General features: G+C 40.2%; 1 pseudogene; it reads right to left on the bottom strand.

Annotated features, from left to right (window-relative positions):
* Positions 1-15,240: 15,240 nt before the first annotated feature.
* LOC138997213 (N-acetyltransferase 8-like) lies at positions 15,241-15,946 on the bottom strand (annotated as a pseudogene).
* Between the last annotated feature and the right edge of the window lie 864 nt (positions 15,947-16,810).

The following is a 16,810-nucleotide window of genomic DNA, read 5'->3' as shown; positions in this document are numbered from 1 at the left end:
ATATGTGAATCAGGTCATCTTGCATATGATATGCTCTGCACTTTAATGCATTTTGTAACTAAATGGAAACTCTACTTTTAATTAACTAACAGTGATTAGCATATCAGTTACTCAAACTCATTACAAACAAATTGGACCAAAAATCTGACTCTATGAGCATGAAATAAGCACTATTAAATTTCTATTTGGATAGAGATTCAACTACACTGCTAGTTCAACTATCAAAAAGCAAAAGTATCCCTTCCTCAGATTTAGCTCAGAATCAGTATTAAAAACTGCTTGTGGCTTTTGCTTTGTATATTTCCTCATCTCTGTGGAATGGTCTGATATCCTGAATGATAATGAAATCAAATAAACCTTAGGTTCAACTGTAAGATTTTGTCAGACATGATAAATATTCTAATAAATATTCTTAAATTTTGAACATTTGCAAGATTTAAATTTTTCTTTAGGAACAAAAAAGAGAGAGACCATAGTCACTTGTTTTTAGGGAAAAAACAGGTGCACACAAATCAGACTTAAATTGAGATGTGTTGATTTTAATTTGTAAGACCAATTTTTTAGAGGTGATTAGGTGTGCTTCTAACAAACAGTAATGCCCTCTAGGTTATTTGTGGGTAATTAATTGTATCAACTGCTGAAGGGAAATAAAGGGACAGAAAATGTCCAGGCCACTCAGATGATGGCCAGTTAAAAAACAAAAAAAGAAAATTTAGATTTCAAAATGTAGCATGATGACCACCAATGGAGACATATGCTATATGACAGGATGCACTAAAGGAAAAACAATACTTGTGTTTCAAAGTCGAGAGATCTGAGTTTAAAACCTTTTTTCTCCATTGACACATCATCCTTTGGTAAGGTTATTAATTTCTGTGAGCCTTTAAATATCTTCATCTGGCATTTATAGAGAGATTGCAATTTCTGCCTTATAGTGTCATCTGTAAATTGAAGATAGTTGAAGTAAAGTTTTGAATATTAGGCTCACATAGTAGGATCTCAAACAATGGGGTAATGTTACATTATCTTGTGATTAATATTTGCATAAAAATGGTATTACAAGGTGAGGTTTGGTGTTCAGTGTGTTAGGAAATTGCAGAGAAGGCCAGGGGGTGAAGGCTGAAGGGCTTTGGTTATATCTGCTTCTTAGAGTTTGACCAGACAATTGATACCTAAAGAAATGCAAACATATATACTCTATTCCTGTGCTGTAATCTTGTTGGTGCTAATCAAATTGGAAACACTGCATTATATTTTAAACAATTACAATTACTTGTGAATAAATAGTTGATTGATGAAATCAAGCCTCTTACAGATAATGGTCATAGAATAAGTTGAGCTAAAAATGAATGTCCCCTAGTAGGTTATCCATTTTGAAAAAGCAAAAGCAGGAGACTACATGAAAATACCATGAGATGATTTTGGCTCTGTGACCTTGGCCAAATACTCATGTTCTGATTTCCAGATTGCTTACAGGTCGAAGGATATTAATACAAATAATAAATGCACTACATATGTGCACACACACAACCACTCTAGGGACAATACTAATTGCTATTAGAGAATTATTAGAGACTAGGTTTGAGAGTTTTGTCTATTTATGTTCTCAATTAACATTTGAGCTAAATATCAGGACAAATATTCCCTACTTTCTCTTTGTCAAGATGACAACAGTCATATACTGAACAAGCAGAGTCCTTAAAATTACTAAAGAAAAAGAAGAATAAAATAAACTTAAGGTCACTGCTTGTGTTATCATCACAAAATCTGTTGGGTCCAACAGAGTACAGAAAAGTAAGTCCTTTTACATATAACATAATGATTGGCTCAGAAGTTATCTGCCCCTCTTGAATCTCAGACTCCCTTAGAATATAGTTGATTCTTGGATTAAACACACACACACACAGACATACACATGCACACAAACAACATTCAATACTCAGAGATAGTATTGTACTTTAAGTCAATAATTTGACTAATTGGCTTTCAGATATAAATTTAAAATGGGATACTTCTAGATATAACTTCAGGGTTTCCAAAATTGATGGTTCTGACACATAAGAGTAATCCTCAAGTTTCCCTTTCATTTCTCTTTCCATAATTACATTATTTTATAGAGTTAATAACTAAAAGCAAGATTTTTCAGAATTTTGTTTTATTTTCAATTTTTTGATGATGGATGATCTTTCTTAAATTACTATAAATTGAATACTTTTTTTTAAAAAAGGAAGTGGACAAAAAGGGGATAAGTGGTGACGGTAAAAATGAAATAAAAAATAAATGGAAGAAAAGGAAGTGGGGGATGAGCATCTACTGAGAACTCATAATGTGTGTGCCAGACATGGAACAAGACATGTTACAGTAATGTTGTCCCTAAATCTTCATGGTCATGCTGGATCTGTATAATTTTGCTCATATGACAAGTGAGTAAGTGGAGGCCCAGAGTGTTTGTCTTGTCCCAATAAGTGGTGGCAGAGCTGAGCTTTGAACATGAGTTCAGTTCAATAAACTCCAGTGATTCCACACATGTTTTTTCTGGATATCAGAGACCATAACTTTTCTATTTAACTTGCCAGTCATACAGAATGTCTAGCTCAGTTTTTTTTCCAGGACCTCCAGACATGCCAGTTAATGGTGACAAAACAAGACTGGGTCAATGAAATCACCATTAAAGCTTGGCTTTGTTTTATTGGTGAAGTTAATGAGAAAGCTGAGTGAAAAAAAATCAATGTATGGGCTCATCTCTGAATGAGAAACTCATGTGGGGACTTGGCAGTCATAATGAAGAGGTTATTTTATTGGTATGATGTAGTAGTGGTTTCCCTGTAGTGCCGTCTCTCTCACTCCTTTCATCAATAACACCAAGCCATCCTGACATCATCATCCACATCAGTCAATGATGCTGATTCCTTCCTCATCATTGAGGACACTCTACTGAAGGTCACTGGAAATGCCCTTCTGATTCGGAGAATCCAGTAAACTGAGTAACCTTGTCATACTTCTTGGAAATTGTCTCTCATATCTTAATGGTCTGTGGGCTTCTATTGTTGGAAAACTGACTTTTCATGTAAAAGTGAAAGAGTTAGTGTTTATTGCTGAAACCATCAACACATTGATGTCCCTGCTTGTGATTTATATGGAAAGATAAGATGTTTTCTAGAAGGCCCTGCAAACACCACACAAACTGATACTTCTTCAGGGAGGGAGGGAGGGAGGGAGGGAGAGAGAAAGGGGGAGAGAGAAGGAGAGAGAGAGAGAGAGAGAGAGAGAGAGAGAGATATGCAGGTTTCCTTACTGACACCACTTAAATGTTCCAGGTTCAACCATGTTGAAAATCTTTTTGACAGTACAACTATTTTAAAACTGATTAAAATTGTAATATTTTACAATTGAAAAAATATTTACGTGGAAAATTTATCTTGACACATATAATGTTCTTCTATTCCTGGAATAAGCCTGGATTCTCACAAAGTCAGTATAATTACACAGAAGGCATATGTGAACATGTGGGACTATGATTAGGCACAAACTTTGAAGATTGTTCTAAACAGCACATGCACAGATCTTTTTGTGGTAACAAGGAGAGGGGAATTATCTCTTACAATGAAATGGAAAGACTGAGACAACTTAATCATCAAAAGGAACAAAGAGTAAGCAAAGCAGCTCAGCTTCCCTCTAAGGATTCAGGCATTTTTTTCCATATGTGCTCTGAAAGTTTAATAACACCTAAATCTAACTGGACCACTGTCTTAATTAAGCACCATGAGCCGCCCCCCCCCCCCCCCCCGCCCCGCCCCGAGACCTGATCATTAAGGCCCTTAGATGTTCTTGAATCTCCTCTCTTGTTGCAGTTTTTAGCAGTCTAGCAGTGTAGAAGGAATTACACTGGTGTGGCCAGAAGCTCTGCAGAGCTCAGACCCTAAAGGCAGACCAAACGTCCATACATATTGAGCTACCTGCCGCTATAGTAAAACCTTGACTTTTAACATTGTCTCCTTTCCAGAAAAAAAAAAAAATTGCCCCAAATATTGACTCTGCCAAATAACTGTGGGTTAAATTCCAAACTTATTTTCCTTCTGGATTTTGGTTTTTGTTTTGTGGTGGAGGTGAATAATGACATTGACCTCACAGGATTTATGAGAAATTAAATATCGATGTAAAACCCTTAATGTAAGTCTTGCATTTGGAAAGGACTCTTCAGTGGTGCGAGTAGAAGGAGTGGTGTACTGGTAGTAATATCATTATTAACTTATTGGTTCGCAACACTGTTCTTTCCACTTATGAATAACCCTAGTTCTGTTGCCAGTTCCCAACAGAAGAGAGGAATGGGGTGTAGATGGGCCTGGAGCCCCATCATTACCCATCATAGTGTTTCACTACAGGCGAGCAAAGAATCCAGAAAGGCCTCTTGAGAAGGAATAGGTGCTTATGTCTTGTTCAAGACCAAAACCCCTCTCCCCACCCCATTGCACTTCTGCTAGTTTGGACTCATGTTTCTTTCTTTTTTTCTTAATATATTTTTATTGATTTCAGAAAGGAAGGGAGAGGGTGGGAGAGATAAAAGTATTAATGATGGGAAAGAATCAAATATTGGCTGCTTCCTGCATGCCCCCTACTGGGGGATTAAGCCCTCAACCAGGGCATGTTCCCTAACCTGAAATTGAACCGTGACCTTATGGTTCATAAGTCAACACTCAACTACTAAGCCACTGTGGCTGGGCTGGACTGATGTTTTTTATATGGCCAGTTAAAAATGGTTTGAAAATGTTCTCAGAGACCAGTTTAAATTGTTCCTTTAAGAAACCAGGTGAATGACACAGTATTATTTCCCCAAATCAATCTATGTAAGTGTAAGGCAAAAGATAAAAGAAGATACTTACCGAGTGTAGAAAAGAGAGACTCTGAGATGAAAGCTTTAAAGGACACCAATCAACAAATTAGATGGTACTCAGAGTAGGGCAACTGAAATGGCAGAGGATTTAAAGATCCGTGCCATTGGGTGAATGTTTGAAGGTCTGTGGATGGTTAATTTGTTGACAAAATGTGAGAGCAGAAAAGCAGAGCTGGCTACAACTAGCTGTAACCCCAGTAAAATCAGTCTCAGTTGATATTAATCTGGCAGGCAGATGAAGGGGCAATAGAAGTTACTTGGATCCATTACAAGGAAGGATGCTTTAATAGACTTATCTAAAGATGGAATGTCACACTTCAGAAGGCTGGGAGCCTCCATCAGTAGTATTATTCTAGATGTTAAATACATATTGTTGATAATCCTGAGGGGGGGAAATTACATATGGCAGAGCAAGGGGAGAAGCACACTCCTATTGCTAAAATGACCTTGAATGCGAGTCTCATGGGTTTGGATCAGAGAGCACTGGTCAAGTCTACTATGTGATCAGACTAAGTCCCTGGGATAGAATTTTCCAATGAGGTCAACTGGAACTGTGTTTTCAAGCCCTAATTATCATCTTACACTCATAGACTTTTAAAAATATATATATATGTTATTGATTTTTTACAGAGAGGAAGGGGGAGGGATAGAGAGTTAGAAACATCATCAGTCAGCTGCCTCCTGCACACTCCCTACTAGGTATGTGCCCGCAACCAAGGTACATGCCCTTGACTGGAATCAGACCTGGGACCCTTCAGTCCGCAGGCCGATGCTCTATCCATTGAGCCAAACCGGTTAGGGCGAAAGCTATATCATTTTATTAACCAATGTTACCCCCAATAAATTTAAATTTTTTAAAAATGGTCATGTAAATGTTGACACTTCTCCCATTGGCAGATGGGTTATATCTCACCCCCCTTTGCCAACATGACTGTCTGGGTTGGAAAGTTAAAATTAGATCTCGGCTCTGCAAAGAGAGTGCCTGCTCCATTAATTATGTCTGCTGTGGACTGGGGGTGAGAAGAGGGGATGAGTGAGATGTTTGTGTCTATGTAGCATCGTTATCCAATCTGCTATGTGCCCTTGATTTCTAACTGACGCTCAGAAAATTCCAGAGCCCCCCCAGTGAAACCAAAGTCATGGAAGGCGGCATTGGGCTTTATCTGTGAGTTATATGAATAAATTGGCTCTGTGCAACATTATTGCCTGCCTTTTGTGTACCCAATATCGACAGAACCTGAAGCATGTGTCAGGCACTGTTCTCAGTATTTTCTAAGTTTAACTAATTTGACCCCATAATAAGTTTATGAGGTTTCTTTTCCCCACAATTCTATTTTGAAAATTCCCATTTAAGAGATGGGGAAAGGAGACCCATCAAGGTTACATGTCTTGCCTAAAACCCTATGATAAGCACAGAGCTAGTACTTGACCTCAGGCAGCCCAGATCCAGAGTCCAAGCTCTTAGCTACTCCGTTGCTTTGCCTTTTTCCGATGCTTGTTCAGCTCACCAATAGTTAATGACAGAGCCTCTTTACAATACCTGAAGGATGGTCCCTGGATGTAACAGAGGGATTTTCCTTACAACACCTTAACTATCAGAGAAAGAGGTGCTTACAAAACACTCAGAAGAGGCTACCAATTCTTTTCAAACAGATTTACGAAATAGAGAGAAAACCCCAGCTTCTCCAAGCCAAATAAAGACTGCTTTCATGAGGAAACAAGACAAATGAGGACAAAACCAATCCTAAAATTCTTTTAGAATTAATGAAGGGAGACATTGGCAGAATAGTGTGTATATACCTCCCTCCTATTCCCATGCACTCATTTGAGGAGCACTCCTCTTTTTGACCTGCTGTGCTGTGAAAATTATTTTTTTTAAGTTTTTAAAAGAAAGTAGCAAAATAAGAAGTTTACAATAAAACATTTTCTTTATAAAAGACACATGCTTTAACCACAGCATTCCTCCAAAATGTATGCAACATACTAATTACCAAAACACACACACACACACACACACACACACACACAAAGCCTTAGGTTTTGTTAAGTATAGGCTTTTAATGAAAGAAACATAGTCATAAGACTAACTGCAGCTGTTGAGGAAAAAAAAATAAAAGGTTGAAATAATAGGGTGGACTGGAAAAGAATGAGAGAACTAAATCTGCTTGCAATAAGATTTGTGTACCGTTGGCAGCAAACTCCAAGGGAGGAGGGTTCTCAACACAGTGATTTCCCCTGATTTGAGGACTGTGTAGGATGTTTATGTAAGAATATTTACTCCTCAATTTTACTGGCATCAGTTGGCAAGTCAAAATCAAGCAACTTAAACCTAGAATGAAGAAACAAAACCACAAACCCTTCTTATTCAGAGAATGGTGGCTCCAAGGGTATGAGAAGTCAAGGACACTGTATTATAACAAGAATCACAAAGAATTTTTAAAAATTGTTATGAGCAAAATGCCAAAAGGACCTGGGAAGCACAGTTGGGACACAAATGGCATCAGAAGGAATGTGGATCATGTAATATTTGTGGGAGATACAGGAAGGGTTAAAAAGATAATATGGCTGGCCTATATGAGCAGTGACCTATGAACCAGGAGGTCAAGGTTCAATTCCCGGTCAGGGCACATTGCTTGGGTTGTGGACTTGATCCCTGGTAGGAGGCGTGCAGGAGGCAGCCAATCAATGATTCTTTCTCATCATTGATGTTTTTCTCTCTCTCTCCCTCTCCCTTCCTCTCTGAAATCAATTTAAAAAGAAAGATAATAGAAGGGCAGAAGTTTTACTGGTGAGAACCACCTGGGCTTTGACACATAACTGATGAGAATCCCCTTTGTTTCCCAATGTTCTTAGAGCCCTATACATACTTGTTGATATTTTCTTCCCCTTACTCCTCACCTCATCCAATTTTGTTTCTTCAAAGTACTCACCATTATCAGAAAATTCTTGTTAATGTCTACAATTATTTGGCAATTGTCTTTCTTCCCCACTAGAAAGTAAGCTTAATGAGAGCTAGAATCTTGTCTATCTCATTAAGTACAAATACTTAACATAGATAATAATGTCTGGGATGTACTAGGTTTGGGATGACATTGTTTAAACAAATAGATGTCTTCACGGGAAATGTCTCCTTTCTAAGGAAACATAGAGGTCTTCATTATAAAAAGAACAGGGTTATGGAGAAAGAGCTGTGTAGTCTTGAAGAAAGTGGAGTCAATGAGTAGGATGTCTTATGGATTAGGCAGAATCCCAGGAGCCAGTCATGAGGAAGAAGACACAGGTGGGACTCACAGTGGGCTGGTGCGCTGCTCACCCTCTTCTTCCATTTAGTTACCCATCTAACATATACTGAGCAACTACTTCATCCTACAAGTAGACACTTGTTGGACAGTAGCAATGTTCAATCACTCTACTTAAATAATTTTGGTCTAGAGAGAAATACAAATGAATGATAGGGCAACTACAGCACAGAGGAGAATTCAGATGGTGTTGGGTGGGGATGGGTACTGGGGAGCACCCTTGAGCTACTAGTATACATTAAAGCTTCTCAAAAGTCTCATGATCAGGAAAGGCCTTAGGATGTGGATCATGCACTAAAGACCACTTATGAATGGAAGAATCAGTTATATGAATTATGGGGAATTAGGGAATGGGATTTTATAAAAGAAGAAGGCTATTTTCTTTTTTGGGGGAATTGGGGTGTGGAGTGTAGAGTGAGTTGGAAACCTTTCCGGAGTCTATAGCTATGCTGTCCAATCCAGCCATTATTCATATGCAGCTATTTTACATTACATTTCACTTAACTTAATTTTAAATAAATGAAAACTTTTTCTCAAATTGAAATACTCAGTAGCCACATGTGGCTAGTGGTTACCATACTGGAAGGTACAGATGTAGACCATTCCTATCGCCACAGAAATTCTACTGGGTGGTGCTGGTCTAAAGAGTATCAACTGTTTTCTGCTGCCTTTGCCTTGCCTACTTCAAGGTCAAAGGTTTTCCATGGTCCCATGGCACTCAAAACTCTCTAACATCATTCATTCATATATTAATTCATTTATTCTGTTCTTAAGGGGCTCTTATATACTGTTCCTATTCTATAATTTGCAGGTCCAAAAATGAGTATTCCTAATCTGTCAGTTGCCCCCATGGAGAAGACATCTTCCTAAAGAAGCAGAAATGAGCATATCTAGAAAGAGTGTGTACTTCTGAGTTGTAATATACAGTCTAAAGACATTTCAGTTGGCTCAGATTAGTTCAAGTGTAGCCAGCCCATGTCCTGATCTCTTCTGACTAGAGGTGACATTAGTAGCACCAAAAAAAGGAATCCAAAAAAGATGGCCTTTTTGTTCCCCAAGGATCTAGATATTGGACTCCCTTAGGAACCACATTTTCCAGTCCTAATAATAGGGCAAATAATGTTTAAAAAGTCTTTATTTTTATTTTCTGGTTTTGTGAATATATTGATGGAAAGAAGTGTGAAAAAGGAATAGGGTTTCATTGAAAAAATGTAAGTGGTTACATAATTCAGGAGATTCTCATAGAACTAGTGAACCGACGGCAACATAGGGTGTGGTTCCTCTCATTGAGCTCAATTTTAAGGGACTGGGAAGGAGGGAAGGACCTGTGTGTTTATTTCCTTCCTGATGCGATGCATTCCAACCTCTACAAACCATATGCTAGATATTTTTTTCTTATTTCAGTATTTTGAATAATAAACTCCAGTACCTGTGAAGTATTTTCTCTCATTCACCTATGAGGTGGGGATCGCTGTTCTTTGATAGCCCTTTGGAGATGTTTTGGAAAATAGCAGTGATCATTTTCACAACCATCTCACCTGTGTAATGTCATCAGTTTTGTATATGAAATGCCAGTCTGTGTCTGTGGGTGGAACTATTAAATTATGTCTCTGTAAAGCTGGATTTATTACAATAGCACAGTGTGACCCCCAACCATAAAATTCCCCTGATTGGGGAATTTTACTCTATCACTGGCTAGGTATTAGGCCATGGGAATGCTGAGCCTCACTCTTCCAATAACAAATAACATAAAAATATATGCAACATAAAAATAATAATTGCCTCTCCCAACTATCATGAGTAGGACTGTTAGATTTTACCAAAAAATAAAATAAAATAGGACACACTGTTAAGCTTGAATTTCATGTAAATGTTGAAAACAATTTTAATATAAATATGTCCTATGCAATATTGGTGACACTTACATTTAAAAAATGTATCATTTATCTGAAATTCAGATTTAACTGAGTATCCTGATAAACCCAGTCATGAGAGTTACTGAAGAGAATTCTCAGAGTAACATGCCAGTGCTTTTTCTTTTTCCTTAGATATTAATACATACAGATAATATCCAACTTACAATGGTTCAACTTAAAATTTTCCAACTTTATGATGGTGCAAAAGTGGCACGTGTCCAGTACAAATCCTCCTTTGGATGTTGAATGTTGATCTTTTCCCACTAATGTATGTGGTAGGAGACGCTCTGGCTGCTGGGCAGTGGCAGTGAGCACAGCTCCCAGGCATCTGGCAATCATGAGGGTAAATAACTGGTACTCCACAGGGTGCTATGTTGCCAACATTTTTTGGATACTGTTTTCAATAAATTACATGAGCTTTTCAGCACTTTGTTATAATATAGCCTTTGCATGAGATGAGTTTGCCCAGTGGCAGGCTAATTAATGCAAGAGTTTGAGCACATTGAGGGAGGTGAGGCTAGGCTAAGCAATGATGTTTGGTATGTTAAGTGAATTACATACATACATTTTTGACATGCAGTATTTACCAGGATGTAACCCCATTGAAAATCAAGGAGCATTTGTACTAGCCAAATAGTATGGTTTCAGTGGCTCAATCCAGGGTTCATGTCCTCGTTCTGTTTCTTCTCGGCCATGTGAACACAGACAACTTATTAAATGTCTTAATGTTTCCATTTCCTTATCTTTACATGGGAATAATAATAGTACTGACTGCAGTTGTTGTGTAAGTTAAATATAAGATAACATAAATGCATGTAATCTGCCTTTTATTTTATTTTATTTTAAAATATATTTGTATTGATTTCAGAGAGGAAGGAAAAGGGAAAGATGGAAACATCAATGATGAGAGAGAATCACTGATTGGCTGCCACCTGCACTCCCCCTACTGGGGATCAAGACCACAACCCAGGCATGTGCCCTGACTGGGAATTGAACTGTGACCTCCTGGTTCATAGGTCAATCAATGCTCCACCCCTGAGCCGAGTTGGCTAGGCAGAATCTGCCTTTTACATGGGCTATGATTAGTATATCTAATATACTCTCCAGCTTTGGAATTAGCATCTATACTAATAAAAGGGTAATATGCTAATTAGAACAAATGTCTTCCGGACATCCTTCTGGATAAAGCCACAGTGGCTGCGAGGGCAAAGGGGAGGCAGGCATGATGGCGGCTGCAAGGCCCAGGGCTCAGGCAGCCTTGGGCTCAGGTAGCCGTGAGCCCCTGCAGCTGCGAGGCCTGGGGTTCAGGTGGCTGGCAGAGGCAGCAGCAGTGAGAGGGTAATGGGGGCAGTGCCTTCCCCTGATTGGCTGGTCGTTTCCTGCAGAGGGAGGCCAGACTGTGGCTTAGGACATCCCCTGAGGGCTCCCGGACTGTGAGAAGGGGCAGGCTGGGCTGAGGAACCCCCGCTGCAGTGCATGAATTTTCGTGCACTGGGCCTCTAGTATACATATAATAAATTTGTTGAATGGAGAAAGAAAGAAAAAAATGAGAGAGGGAAGGAATGAGAGAGAAAGTCCATAGAGGAAGGAAGGGAGAAAGAGAGATCAAATAGTCACCTAGAGCACCAAGAAGTACTGGAGGAAAACAGGTATTCAATTAGGAAGAATAACCACACTTTCTGCTCACAAGCAGGTGAACTTGGCTCTAAAAATGATTGGCAGATGTTTCTCCCCAAAGGAAACTAGCAACAGAGTTGTGTTGTTGTTATTTTTTTTTTAAGAAAGAAAGATAAAGCTGCCAGGATCTTACCCAAATAAATACATTTGGACAAGGATCCATCTCTCGATTTATGTGTGAATATAATGAAAAGATGTGCAGCACTGACACTTTCAGGAATAAATGTGAAGAGACTTGTTTCATATAATGTCCCAAAGACACCTTCGGGAAGGAGAGCCTATTCAGTAATTAAACCACTTGTCGCCCTCCCACACGGGCAGATCTGTGGGGAAGTCACACGTCACCTCGGGGACTCTGAGGACTGCTCCCCCAAGGGAGCACTTCGCGTTGGGGAATCCGAAGCTTTGCTTAAAGAGGTCATTTGCTCCATAGATTCAAAGAGCGATTGCAGCAGTGACAGGTTTTCTTCCTGTAAGACATGTGGCATACCTTTCATTTATTCACATAGCAAGCCAAGCTGGATCCTCACCGTGGATGTAAGTCCTCTTTAAATGTTTCAGAATAAGGATTTCAGATACTTTTTTTTCTCAAAACTAAAGGAAGGGGATAGAGACTGGTGCTATTTTTATTTTCCCTGAATCCAGCCATCAGTCCTGCTTATTTTTTGACATTGTCTAGAACAGTGGTTCTCAACCTTCCTAATGCCGTGACCCTTTAATACAGTTCCTCATGTTGTGGTGACCCCCAACCATAAAATTATTTTCGTTGCTACTTCATAACTATAATTTTGCTACTGTTATGACAGGTGACATGCAAACTCATTTTTTTGGTTGATTTTTCTTTGTTAAATGGCATTTAAATATATAAAATAAATATCAAAAATATAAGTCTTTTACTATGGTTGCAAATATCAAAAAATTTCTATATGTGACATGGCACCAGAGTTAAGTTAAGGTTTTTCAAAATGCTGACAGGCCGAGCTCAAAAGGTTCGCCATCACTGCTCTAGAGGATAAAAGGAGAGGCCTCGCAGGTTAGTGAGGGCACCTATTTGAGAAGTTCTGCAGGGTCTCTACTGAATCCGGCGTTCCTAGTGACAAAACGACCAGTCCAGGCATCTGAGGGCGGGTGTAGAAGCAAATAATAAGAGGATGTGGCATGGAAGAGGGGTTGGTGAACCAGGAAAGGAAAGAAAGGGACAGCAGCCAAAACAAATGACTGGGAGGAGGTTTGCTTTTCTTTCTGAAGAGGAAGTATATGGTAGGCTCACATCTTCAATTTGGTTATGGCGCATCACCAATATGTAAGTGAGTGCGCAGCCTATGTGCTTTGTCAGAGATGTGTATTATATTTGGACTTCTCTTTCCACATCCATTTTATAACATAAGAAAATATTGGGCAAGACTGGTATTGCCAGGGTGGAGGGAGGATTAGAACATCAGGCCCTGGAGCCAAACAGATCCATGATCGTTGCAAGCTCAAACTTTTTAGTGCCTTGGAAAGGGTACTTGGTCTCTGCCTTCTTGTCTTCATTTTGTAAAAGGATGATTAAAAAGATCAGTAACCTTAAAGGGCTATTTTGTAAGTGCTCATCACAGAATCTGACACAAAATAACCCCTGAAATAATGTGAGGTGCTATGACCACCACCACCATTTAAATGTCTACCAGTTTCCATAGCATCCTTCCCTCCTGTACCTGTAGAGGTGGTATTATATGAATGTACATTTTTTTACCATACATTATAAGCTACACATTCAAGCACTTAAATGTATGTGAAACATGTCCTTCTCAACATTGGCAAAAGTTCATCAGAACAATGAAATGTACATTATGGGATTTTCATTAGTATAGATTTTAATTCAAAATTGTAACATACATGGAAAGCCAAATAAATGTTTACAGAGGCCAGTGACAGTAATAGCTGAGAAATGAAGAAAAAAAAAAGCAGACTGAGAAAAAAACACACCCTCTCAATGATTAGAGATACTGTACAGGATGACTTTAATCCATCATAATCAGAAGACCCTGTGTTTTCTGATTGTGAAAACGGGTGTGTGCAGATATACATACTTGAGGTTACCCACTCAGAGGGTGCCTACTTTGTAAAACAGCTAGTTCATGTTAGAAAGGAAGTCTGGGGCCAAGGAATAATGCAAAGGATGTGAATCTGTGAGAACATTACAAATTGGAGAGAGAATCTTGCAGTCCAGCTGTTACAGACCAACTTTATGTCAACAAGACCTGCTAAGTCATGACCCATTACTACTATCTGCATATCTAATACCTCTCCCCCAGGAACCTCTCTGCCCCTCATGAGCCTCCTTGCTTTGTCTGGGCAGTTACATGTGGGTTCCTTACCTGCACTTTTACTCCCAAAAGACTGATGGAATACATAATCAGGTAATGGATAGTACTTGGTAAACCCTGGAAAATATTTGTTGGAGGAAGATAATCTCTCATTAACATTATGAACAGCCTTGATCAAGCAAGTGACAAAGACAAAAATCTGTCTCAATGACAAAGGGGTAGTGGTAGATGCCTTTTTGAAATGCTAGAGATTTTAGGTGTTCATCCTTAGAAGTTAAACATAGATAATTTGTAATCTGCAAAAAGATTTCTGCCTGTGGAGGAAGGGGATCAGATACATCACAACATTTCCCTGAATAAGTTAGCTTTACCTTGGTTCCTCAGAGTTTGACCTGGTATATAACCTTGCATAAAACTTGTCCAAATCCATGGTAATAATATTAAATCAGTGATTAGGATTGAAGTTGAGTGCAGATTGCAATTGAGGGTTTTTTTTATTCTCTTAAAGTCATAAATCTGAATATTTTAAAGGATTCTCACACAAGATTTTTTTAGATTATTAATTGATAATTAAATTTTAAAGCATACAGTTGCTTATTGAGCAGTCTACAACTTTTTATAATGCCTAGAGCGCGTAAGAGGTATTATTTTCTATTCACTTGCATAGAACAAAAGAGCAACTCCATTCCAACATCTCCCTCAGTCAAGCAATGAAAACAATAAGCTTCCTTTGCTTTTCTTTCTGTCAAGGACAAAATTGAACACGCAATCCATTTATATCAGGGAGCTGATGGTATTTATAACCTCAGCTACTTTTAGATTACCTTCATTATAATTTTATCCTCAATTATCCCATATTATGTTTATAATTTTAAGCAAATGTCTCACTATTTTAAAAGAGGCAGGGCATGTTCCTATATGAATAGCTAAGTAAATGTTTATTATTCATTTGTGATTGATTTTATGCAACGCTCTTGTGTCACTAAATAAATGCAACAGTGACAACATAAAAAGGCTGAAAGGGGCAGAGCCATGGTCATCCCTGTGGGGTTTCCATGCTAACAAACAAACTTCCTGTACTGTCATAGTGAGATCTCAGGGCTCGCTTGTTACTGCTGCAGGGCCGTCCTGACTAATCAGGAAACAGATCATAGGCCCTCTCTCTGCCTTGGTGCCTGAGAGTCCTGAGCAGAAGGCAGCCAGTAGGTTAATTGAAATACAGGGACAGCGATTAGCGCCCAACTCTTGGTGAAGAAGTACTGGCGGGTGGTCTGGAAGCCGAGGTGCTGGTAGAGGGCCAGGGCGGCATGCTGCATCATGCTGGTGGTGAGGACAACTTCTCTGTAGCCCTGGTGTGCTGCAAACTGGAGGACAGTCCTGACCAGGGCCTTTGCTAGCCCCCGGCGCCGGTGCTCCAAGGCCACACTTAAGTGGAGCATCTGCAACTGCTCCTTCCGCGCAGTGGGCTCCTCACCGGGCAGAGCTGCCACCATGGCCACCACCTGCCCCTCGCACTCAGCCACCCAGAAGCAGGAGCCCGGCTCACTGAGGTAGGATTTGCTGATGTCAGACATGTCTGTGTGCAGACTGTTGGCCACAAACTGGCTCCAGGGGTATTGAGCAAGGAACCTCAGGGCGATGAGCAGGGTGAGGCTGGCCAGGAGGACCAGGAGCAAGGAACCAGAGACCAGAAACAGGGCGAGGGTCCCCCCAAGCCAGAGTGCAAATGTTCTCGGCAGCTTCAGGAGGTGGCAGAAGGAGGCGGGGGGCATGCTCAGCCATCCCTTGGGAGAGCAAGCCCAGGACCCAGGGGCGGTCGCTCTCCTGGTATTTTCGGATGTGGTAAGGAGCCATGGAAGACCCGTGTGTCTGAGTCTCAAAGTCCACCAGAGAGAACCCTGGGGAAGAGAGAGGAAGCCATGTGAAAACCCTCATCTTTTTCACCTCCAGGAACAAGAGAGACCCTGCTCAAGGGCTCGTCTTTCTGCTGCTGCCTGAGGAAGTAGGTCACAGCCCCTGGGAGGAGAAGGTATAGGAGCAGAAAGAACTGCATTTGATCCTGGCTCCATTCCTTTCTAGTGGTGTGACCTTGGACATGTCACCTAACCTCTCTGAGCCTCTGTTTCTTCATCTGTACCACAGAGTAAAATAAAAACGGACCTTCTGAGGTTGGTTTGAGAATCTGCTAAAACAACATATACAAAGCTCTGGTATATAAAGTACCCTCCCCTCCACGCTCTTTCCGTTTTTTCCTGGCTCTCTTTTCAGCTCCAAGTGACACCTGTGCAGCAGAGCGTGTGTCCCCTACCATTTGTTCTCTCTGCCAGGGCACATACTAATACTTGGCAGGGACACTATGCTTTCAGCAAAGGCTCCTTCCCCCTTGATTACAAATGTCTAGGCTCCTGAGGTGGCATAAGAGCAAACATCAACACTGGCGCTGCCTCGAGTGCCCCAGGAGGACTGGGGGCTCCAGGCTCCACCCAAAGCACTGTCCTTACACCCATGTCCACTTACCTGTCGCCACAAAAGCCCAATGTCCAGGATGGCCTCAGCCTGGCTGCTTCTCTCGGTCTCTGATCCACCTCCAGGAAGACTGTGCAGGGCCAGCTCAACCTCTGGAGACCAGACCTTGGACGCTACCTCATTGGCTGGTTCCTGGACATTTGTTTGTTTTGTTTGTCTTATTAGATGTCCTGGTGTGATATTGGATCACAA

Source organism: Myotis yumanensis, unplaced genomic scaffold (assembly GCF_028538775.1).
Source record: "Myotis yumanensis isolate MYYU_CA2020_CCGP unplaced genomic scaffold, mMyoYum1.0.hap1 SCAF_18, whole genome shotgun sequence".
NCBI lineage: Eukaryota > Metazoa > Chordata > Mammalia > Chiroptera > Vespertilionidae > Myotis > Myotis yumanensis.
Note: the sequence above shows the minus strand (reverse complement) of the source record. Positions and strands in the feature narration are given on the sequence as shown.